At 40.2% G+C, this 10,477-nt stretch overlaps 1 protein-coding gene across 1 annotated transcript in view; it reads left to right on the forward strand.

The window, feature by feature from the left end:
- Window positions 1-9,820: 9,820 nt before the first annotated feature.
- LOC121378902 (beta-1,3-galactosyl-O-glycosyl-glycoprotein beta-1,6-N-acetylglucosaminyltransferase-like) overlaps window positions 9,821-10,477 on the forward strand; it is a 37,657-nt gene continuing 37,000 nt past the window's right edge. The window contains exon 1 of the mRNA XM_041507277.1: window positions 9,821-9,874. The gene's annotated coding sequence lies outside the window, so the exon portion shown is untranslated. The remainder of the gene's footprint in view (window positions 9,875-10,477) is intronic.

Here is a 10,477-nt window from a genome sequence, read left to right on the forward strand (position 1 = left end):
CCCTAGATCCGCTCCTGAAACATGCAGATCCAGCTCCCCACCCCCTGGATCCGCGCCTGAAACACGCAGCTCCAGCTCCCCACCCCCTGGATCCTCGCCTAAAACACGCAGCTCCAGCTCCCCACCCCCTGGATGACAAAGAATAAAGGTACCACAGGACTATGCACAGTAATAACCTATTGTTCGTTACCAGCAGGACTGGTGATGTAAAACATATAAAATACATAAAACTATTCATACGTAAAAATAGCAGCCAGTTGTTTGTCAAATCCAAAATGTAACGTCACGTCTTACCTGTGGGGCATCCTTGTTGAATGTTTCAATATGATAAATTTGAAGGGGTAAAAATGGAGTACATACAATTATTGGAATTTTTTTTTTTTAGTCCCCTACCGGTCCAACTGGAGGGGACTATAGGTTTCATATCCTCCTTGTCTGTCTGTCTTTCTGTCTGTCTGTGTCTCTGTATTCCATCGACCTAGGAGCAGCCAGTTGGATGTCTTTAAAATGTTATCGCACGTATATGTGTTAACAAGTGTATGTTATCAAACATATCGAATAATGTTCTCACCAACGGGTGTGTAATGCTAGGCGCCGACTACCAACTACCAGCACAAAGTTGGCCAACTTTCTGGTCTCACGATTTCTACGTCTGTCAATTTGCTAGTCTGAGCGGTTTTACAACTCGATTCTCGTCGTATAACCCATTAGCTGTTAATCTGAGCGCACCCGTCTAAGTCGGGAACTGGAGAAATCACAACGCAACTGTCGAGTTGGCCAACTTCGTCGTGATAGCTGACAGTCTGACCCGAGCATAGGAAACCAAATTAATTACAGAAAACCTTCCATACCCCATCCTCAAAGAATACAGAGCATTAGAAGGATATCTGCCTTTCAAGTTTGTTTTGTTTAAAGACATCACTAGAGCACATTAATCATCGGTTATTGGATGTCAAATATTTGGTAATTTTGACCTGTAGTCTCAGAGAGGAAACCCGTGACATTTTTCCATTAGTAGCAAGGGATCTTTTATGTGCACCATCATATTAACAGGATAGCACATACCACGGCCAATGATGTACCAGTCTTGTTGCACTGGCTGGAGTGAGAAATATCCCCAATGGGCTGGGGGTCTTTTATAAGCACCATCCCACAGACAAGATAGAACATACCACGGGCATTGATATACTAGACGTGGTGCCAAGAGATGCCATATACTTTTGTTACATTTGTTTAAATCGTTCAAATTTTTTTTTTTTTAACGACACGTCTAGAGCACATTAATGAATTAATAATCGGCTATTGGATGTCAAACAATTGGCAATTCTGACATGTAGTCTTGAGAGGAAACCTGTCACATTTTGCCATTAGCAGCAAATGGTCTTTTATATGCACTTTCCCAAAGAAAGGACAGCACATACAAAATATTTTGATATACCAGACGTGGGGCTCTGGTTACACCATTTAAAGGCATGTGGACATTTTGAAGCTGTGCCTGCCCAAACGAGTGGGATTTTCGCTCGGTTGCAATCTGTTGGTTTGAAATGGAATACAATGAAGGGTCGATTATCTAGGTGAAGCTATTGAGTTTTCCTATTTCAACCAGTGATTCATGAATGGCATATCATAGGAAATAATATGAAATATGCTGTGTAAATATGTATATACTTTGTATGTACATGTATGTGTGTATCTACTATCTATGTACAGTATGTATGTATGGATGAATGGATGTAGGCAGGTAGGTAGGTTGGTTGGTACGTAGTTACGTAGTGGATGGATTGATGGATGGTTTAAAGTTTGTTTGGTTAACGACACCACAAGAACATATTAATTGATTTATTAATCATCGGCTAGAGTTTTAGAGAGGAAACCCGCTACATTTCCCACACATTAGTAGCAAGGGATCTTTTGTATGCACTATCCCATACCACGGTCTTTGATAAACAACCTCGTGACGCACTGGCTGGAACGATAAATAGTCCAATGGGTCCACTGACGGGGATCGATCCTTGACAGACCGCGTATCAGGCGAACTATTTACCACTGGGCTACGTCCCGTCTCGGATGGATGGATGCATGCATGTTTGTGTGTTCATGCGTGACTGTGTATCTGGTTACGTAAATGTGTTTGCGTGTGAATATTTAGCTATGTCCCAGTTATGGCGATACATTAATGTTGACTTTTACTTATATTTATAAGTCGTACTTGTGTTGTCGGTTGTTCTTTCACAAAAATATGTTTTGATCACTGCTCTCTCTCTCTCTCTCTCTCTCTCTCTCTCTCTCTCTCTCTCTCTCTCTCTCTCTCTCTCTCTCTCTCTGTACATATCGTCAATATGATATATTAGGAATAAAAGTTGTATTATGTGAGCCACTGGCATAATACATTATTTTTACTACTAATATATGATATTGACGATACCGAAACACAGAAGAGTAATAATCTCTTTATTATACAAGTTAATACAACGAGTAAACTGCATACACAATTTTAATTCCAGTCAGCCATTACTCGATATTCAAATGAATAAATGGTGTCGTGTCTTTTCAAAAGGAATATCCTTATATTAAAATCAACTAGAACATGACTTTTTTTCCCAGAACGCTGGATAGCTCTATTAAGCATTTTTTGTTTTATCATTCATCAATTCTGTAGTGTCGCCATTTAGTTACACGACTGTTACATACATAGATATTAACGCACTGGCGCAAGGGGTAATTAAATCCTTTCTGGTCTCACAAATTGTTCCATGCCGTTGCTGGCACCTGTGGCACCGAATCGCCCACAAATTGCAGACTAACCACGATGCGTTCTGAGCTATCCAGACATCTATATTTGTAGTATGTATGTGTGTACTTTCCCCCCCCCCCCACATTTATTGGGGGGGGGGGGGTCACAACAACATCACAATATACATTCCCATTATATTATTTTCTATAGGTACTAAATAGACATAACTAATACAATACAGTACTTCTGTTATGTTCTAAATAAGTCGTGATAAACAGACCGTCACTTCATCTAAAACGGTGTAAAAATACAAAATGTGCCAATAGTATACTGATGGAAAAAATAAAGGATCACACAGATAGCAACAAGAAATAATGACTGCATTAAAATCAATTCATACTGTCAGAAGTTGACTGGGAACATATAGGCAGCACATTCAACACTACAGACATTCAATCCCACATTACAATTTGGTATGAAATAAAGACATTACTACGCTAGTTGTGAATTAAATTTTGTATACAATTTTATATTCCCTTATTTCTTTTCATCAGTATATTTGTCATGTACTGTCGACATTTAAGGCGTAGCCCAATAACCGTTCACACAGCCCTTTTCAAATGTCTGTCTTCGTCACAGGCGTTCTGGTAACCTAATATAACTACTTTGTATAAACCAGGATGTTGCCCGACAGACTAGGTAGCTGTGACATTTACTCGTTCGTCTACTTTTGGTGACTCCACTGTCCAAAAGAAACCAAGCGAGACCTAACTGAAGGAAAGAAGAACTGTTTTCTTTAACGACGCACGCAACACATTCTAACGGGGGTTACATGGCGTCGCAAATGATTCAAAAGAGAAAATCGCTGCCCTCACGCCCTGAGCTATTCTTTTCGATTAGCAGCAAGGGATCTTTCATACAGAGAACATCCTACATATAGGATAGTACATACCGCGGCCTTTGTGACACCAGTTGTGGAGCACTGGCTGGAAAGAAATAGCCCAATGGGCCCACTGACATAAAAAGTATGTCACCTCATGATAGTTTTATTCTACCTGCAAGAAAATAAGGTGTCACATGGTATTTATGATTTAAAGAGTATTTTTGTTAATAACCTTCACTTTAGCTGAAAATCGCAGCCCATTTAAGAAAAAATATTTTAACCTGTACCGGTTTCAACCTCAAGTGTACACCGCATATCAAATATAGACATGGGGGGGGGGGGGGGGGTGATTGACTGAGTAGACCCCCAGCACCAACCCCCTGTTCCGCCGTGCCTGATACTACATAAAAGATAATATTAAAAATAATCAGTGTCGCATGTTACTACCAATTAGACCTGCATTTTTATAACAAGACAATGTCTTTGTCTCTGTGTTAAATGTTTGTGGCGGATTTTATTTTTTTTGATTCAATGAAACAGTAAACATTTCATATCATCAAATTCAGTTACATTTTTGTTTTTACTTCAAAGATGTATACTAAATATATTCAGTTGGATAATAAACCAAATTTAATGTCAATGTGTGTGTGTGTGTGTGTGTGTGTGTGTGTGTGTGTGTGTGTGTGTGTGTGTGTGTGTGTGCTCGTGCGTTTGTGTATAATAGGTATACACAATGAAGCGTGAATAATATGTAATTTATAACTTCCCTTAAAGATATTATGCCAATTATAATAAACATAATATTTGGCTTGATTGGTTTCTTTTTGAAGTGATATTAGCCAATCCGTTTACTCCTTTGGTATATTATAACAGTACACAATTACATACACTATTTTTAAAGTGCTAAACGAAGTAACTAACGGGTTATTTAAAATGTGCAAACCAATATAACTATCAACAATAAAATTTAATATTGTGTGCCTTATTATTATTCAAAATTACAGACAGCAACAAAATATACAGTTCTTGTCATCCACGTAAAATAGGGATGCGTTCAGCGACAACGAACAGCACCAATGTTCAAGAACTATTTAACTGGTTCTCGATTCTGTTTAAATTCAAGCTGAATATAAAGTCTGTGATGTTTGTAATTAATTTATAAATTCCATAGCACCATTACCCATCCCCCTCTGCTGGTGCTAATTTGCACCTGCCAGTGCAGGCGGTCCCTCTACCCCCCCCCCCCCCCCCCCCCCCCACCTTTCCTGTTTTTTCACCCCGGTCTACTCACAAATAGTCTAACGTTTTCCTCACCTGCTATGTCTCCAGTGTTTATGGCTATGCTTTTGGTACACCGAACTGACCAAACGTTACGCTATGAATTTTGTACTAAACAACATAATTATTATATAGTAATATTTAAAAACACGAAGTGTCAAGTGTTTCTATTAGGCCATCATAAAATCAAATTGTTTTCTGGCACAAGGCAGACAAAGTGTCAAGTGTTATTTACGTTCCAAAACTTAAATATTCTGAAAATAAATTAAACATTGTTTTGCATCAATTATTCAGTTAAATTAATTGGCTAAAATATTTTTTTTTATTTGACAAAGGAAAATCTATCAATTGACTATACAGATACTTTTTTAAAACATTTTACGGATAAGGCCAAAACAAAAACAGAAAAAAAACGTTGGTCTCTGGTCAAAGTTGATGCGGCGATGCGTTTTTTAATTTTTTATTTTCAAGCCCTAAATGGTATATTGTTAAAATTACAAACCATTTATATCATTGATCTTTTTACTATAGCTTAAAAAATAAATGTAATTTTAAATAATAATAATAATAAGTTAACCGGTGAAACGTCTTTATAACAACAAGTGACTAATCGTCACTATACATAATCACAACTTCTTACTTACACACCCGTTGGTGAGAACATCATTCGTTAATTTTGATAACACATATAGTGTTAACACACATACGTGCGATAACATTTTAAAGACATACGACTGGTTGCTCCTAGGTGATGACCAGGTTACCAATGCCAAACCATCGAATGAAAAAAAAAACACGGTCGAGTCGATCATTCTGTAACGTATAAGTTAACATCAAATTGACTTGTCTGTGACACACAAGTTAACTATATGCGCTAGGGCCGTACATACGTTTTTGTTGGAAAAAGCGTTTAAATCTATTTTAAAACTGTTTTCTGAAGATATGTAAGAAATAGAATACTACATTCGTGTCCGTTAGAGACGATTTATCTTACAACTCGTTCTTTAAAAACGTATCGATCTCGCTTTCGCTCGTTGAAATACGTTTTTAAACAACTCGTAAGATAAAAGGCATCTAACGGCCGCTCATGTAGTATTCTCTATATAAACAACTCGTAAGATAAACAGTCTCTAACGGCCGCTCATGTGGTATTCTCTATATAAACAACTCGTAAGATGAACGGTCTGCAACGGCCGCTCATGCAGTATTCTCTCTATAAACAACTCGTAAGATAAACGGTCTCCAACGGCCGCTCATGCGGTATTCTCTCTATAAACAACTCGTAAGATAAACGGTCTCCAACGGCCGCTCATGCGGTATTCTCTCTATAAACAACTCGTAAGATAAACGGTCTCCAACGGCCGCTCATGCGGTATTCTCTCTATAAACAACTCGTAAGATAAACGGTCTCCAACGGCCGCTCATGCGGTATTCTCTCTATAAACAACTCGTAAGATAAACGGTCTCCAACGGCCGCTCATGTGGTATTCTCTATATATAAACAACTCGTAAGATAAACGGTCTCTAACGGCCGCTCAGTGGTATTCTCTATATAAACAACTCGTAAGATAAACGGTCTCTAACGGCCGCTCATGTGGTATTCTCTATATAAACAACTCGTAAGATAAACGGTCTCTAACGGCCGCTCATGTAGTATTCTCTCTATAAACAACTCGTAAGATAAACGGTCTCCAACGGCCGCTCATGCAGTATTCTCCCTATAAACAACTCGTAAGATAAACGGCATCTAACGGCCGCTCATGCAGTATTCTCTCTATAAACAACTCGTAAGATAAATGGTCTCCAACGGCCGCTCATGCAGTATTCTCTCTATAAACAACTCGTAAGATAAACGGTCTCCAAAAAAGGCCGCTCATGTAGTATTCTCTCTATAAACAACTCGCAAGATAAATGGTCTCTAACGGCCGCTCATGCAGTATTCTCTCTATAAACAACTCGTAAGATAAACGGTCTCTAACGGCCGCTCATGTAGTATTCTCTCTATAAACAACTCGTAAGATAAACGGCATCTAACGGCCGCTCATGTAGTATTCTCAGCTATATGGGCATTCCCAGTCTGGAGCTCCACGCGGTAAGACGTGTTTGTTTCGCTGGGGCACACTGCACGTGCTTTCGTGCTCGACTTGGGAATCCTTCATTTCGTTGTTTTTGTCAGCGAAATGAAGTTTTCTACTGGGATGTATGCGGCCATTGGAACTGATTGAACGCTGGAACGCTTCTCGTTTCGACAGTCTGCACCACCAGGTTGGATTCTTTTTCAGCGAGATTCCTCGCCTCCACGTCATTTCTCCGTCTGACTATGTTGACTTGTTTTTTCGTGACTCGTATGACGGCCATTCTGCAGAACGCCACGGTTGTTCGCGTTTAGTCTCTACATGTCCGAGCCTGTCCTAGCAGCACTGGAAGATTGACCGCCCCACTCTAAGAAGAAATAGGAAGCGGGGTAGGCCCCTACTACTCTTTTCTAGACTTTACTTTGCTTTATAGTGATACCATCTCGTATCCTCCGGAGTCGGGCCCGTCCGCACCACTATACCAACCCATGACGACTGGACTATACCCTAGTCTGATACTCTCTCGTTCAGACGGATCCGGCTTCTCAAGATCTGTATTTCAGCACAGCACTACACCTTCAACGTCTATCGACTGTCAATCTAGGAGTTTTCTTGACGGGATGCAACCCATCTCGTCCCTATAAGCTGTGCACCCAAACGGCCTTAACGAGGCCACTCACGTGGACATATCGATCGGACTTTAAACTTTTAGATCTGCGTTCAAAAGTTTATGTCGAAATTACTCTTTTTTTATTATTATTATTAAATAGTCCGATCCTCTCTTCTTTCTCTTATTTAATTTTGGACTGTCCTTCTAAAATGCTCCAAATTATATAAATATTCGGCCGAGCAGTCAATTCTTTTTATTTTTGGCTTGCCACTTTTTTTTTTTTTTTTTTTTTTAAATGTATTCTATTAACTTTTTTTACTAATTGCTATTTTCAAAATTCTGCCCATTTTCAACTCTACCCCCCCCCCCCCACACCCCCACCCCACCCCTCCTCCATCCCGAGTCAGGTTACCGATCTTATCGGAGGTCGGACTCTGGATGGGCGTGTTCGAAACCCCAGTGGTATATGGGCACGTTAAACAACTTATCATCATCATCATCAGCTATATGGGCTGTCCAAGACTGGGTTAGTTGTTAGTGGTTAGTGAGAGAAAAGAGGTTGTAGTAGTCTCATATCTACCCATTGAGTCGTTAAAATTCGCTTTGGATGGGAACCGGTACCGGGCTGCGAACCCTGTACCTAACAGCCTTATGTCCGATGGCTTAACCACGACACCACCGAGGCCGGTCTAGGGCAGTCTTAGTGCATTACAGGCTATAGGGGAGATAAATCTGTAAGACCTGGGCTGCGTTAGCCACACTGAGCGGAAAAACGTCCACTAGACTGTTTTATGCGCTTCACAGTAAACCAAAATGGTCACGTTGGGAACGTGTGTGTGTGTGTGTGTGTGTGTGTGTGTGTGTGTGTGTGTGTGTGTGTGTGTTTGCTGGCTGAACTTTGAGCTGATCTTATAAATATTAAAATTATTTAAAGGGACATTCCTGAGTTTGCTGCATTGTAAGATGTTGCCGATTAATAACATATTTCTACGATTAAACTTACATATTAAATATATTTTCTGGTTTAGAATATCAGTGTCTGTATATTCAATGTGTTTCTGGTCGTCTTTTAATGGACATGCCAATTCCAATAAAACAAAAACAAATACAAGTTTGTTTTGTTTTACGACGCCACTAGAGAGGGTCTCCAGGAGTACTCGAGTACCCGTGCAAGGAAACGCACTCTCATTTAATTGTATTTTGCAATAGGATTGCCGCTGGTTACATTATAGTGGTGTAAAACATGGAGGGAAAACAAAAGTCGAATACAATACAATGGTATGATTTGGCAGCCATGTTCAGCGCTGGAATTAAGATGCATAATGCTGTTTTACTTTATTCCTCAGTCTCATTATCATCTAGTCGGGTTCTGTGGTCCGGGTCGAGTTTGACCCTTAAGTAAACGAGTCCAATATTATGGACTCGTGGAGGCCCTACCACTAGAACACATTGATGTATTAATCATCGGCTATTGGATGTCCACATTTGGTAATTTTCACATACAGTCTTAGTGAGGAAACCAGGTATATTTATTTTCAACTTATTTTCGTGCTTATATCCAATAAAGGTTCAAGCACGCTGTCCTGGGCACACACCTCAGCTGTCTGGGCTGTATGTCCAGGACAGTGGGTTAGTTGTTAGTTGGTTAGTGGTTAGTGAGAGAGAAGAGGGTGTAGTGGCCTTACACCTACCCATTGAACCCTTAAGAACTCGCTCTGGGTTGGAACCAGTACCGGGCTGCGAACCCTGTACCTACCAGCCTGTAGTCCGATGGCTTAACCACTGCTCCACTGAGGCCGGTGCTCCTCTCTATCCCAACCACTAATTAAACTTTCTGTGGGGCTTGAGCCCAACCTCTAGTTCCCTGCCTCCTTCTCCAACCTCCTAAGGGCTAATAATTAGCAATAATTAATGCAATAAATAAATAAATAAATAAATAAATAAATTTAATTTTAGACAGCCCTCTCTAAGATTGCGCCAAAATTTCTCAATGAATACTAATTTAGGATATTTATGTTACTCTGTTTTGGACGCGCACTTAAATTATTAACCTCCTTCTTCCCACTTTTAAAGTAATATTCTAAATTCTCCGCTTAACTTTCTGTTCCGGGTCAAGTCCGTTGGTTATCCAGAAACATTACCCGGGATAGACATGCCTGAAATCTTAGTGTTATAAAGTTCAAGATGAAGCTCTCGAATTACATACTCCCAGCCCGACAGTCACTCATGCGTACAGTCAACTCGGGTAGAGTTTAACTACAGTTCACGGAGACTCCATCTTGAATCATATCCAGGTAAGCAAATTAACTTTTTATAAATGTATTTCCTTTTCAAATTTATTTTAACATTACCCAATTTGTTAAACAAAATCGTGGAAACTAAAATTAGACGTTGTCGCCGTGTGATGTCTTAAAAACAGAGTACATTGGTGATTATTAAAGAAAGATTTCAGTTAAACCGGAAACAATTTTTATGTGTGTGTGTGTGTGTGTTCGCGTGTGTGTGTAGTTGTATGTGCATGCGTGCGTGTGTGCGTGTGTCTGTGTGTGTATATGTGTGAGTGCGTGTGTGTCTGTGTATGTGTGTGTGTCTGTGTGTGTGTCTCTGTGTGTATCTGTGTGTGTGTGTCTGTCTGTGTGCGTGCGTGTGTGTTCGTGTATGTGTGTGTGCGCATGTGTGTGTGTGTGTGTGTGTGTGTGCTCGCGCGTAGGTGTGTGTGCGCACGCGTGTGTGTAGGCGTGTGTGTACGTGTGTGTGCGTGCGTGTGTGTTAGGGCATCCACGAGTACTCAATGCTCGGGTACGGGCCGACTCTAACAAGACTCCCGGGTCCGTTCACAGGACTCGAGTACCCGTGTAAGGAAGAGCACTCTTATTTTAAAAAACAAATTGCCCTAT

Source organism: Gigantopelta aegis, chromosome 8 (assembly GCF_016097555.1).
Source record: "Gigantopelta aegis isolate Gae_Host chromosome 8, Gae_host_genome, whole genome shotgun sequence".
Taxonomy (NCBI): Eukaryota; Metazoa; Mollusca; class Gastropoda; order Neomphalida; family Peltospiridae; genus Gigantopelta; species Gigantopelta aegis.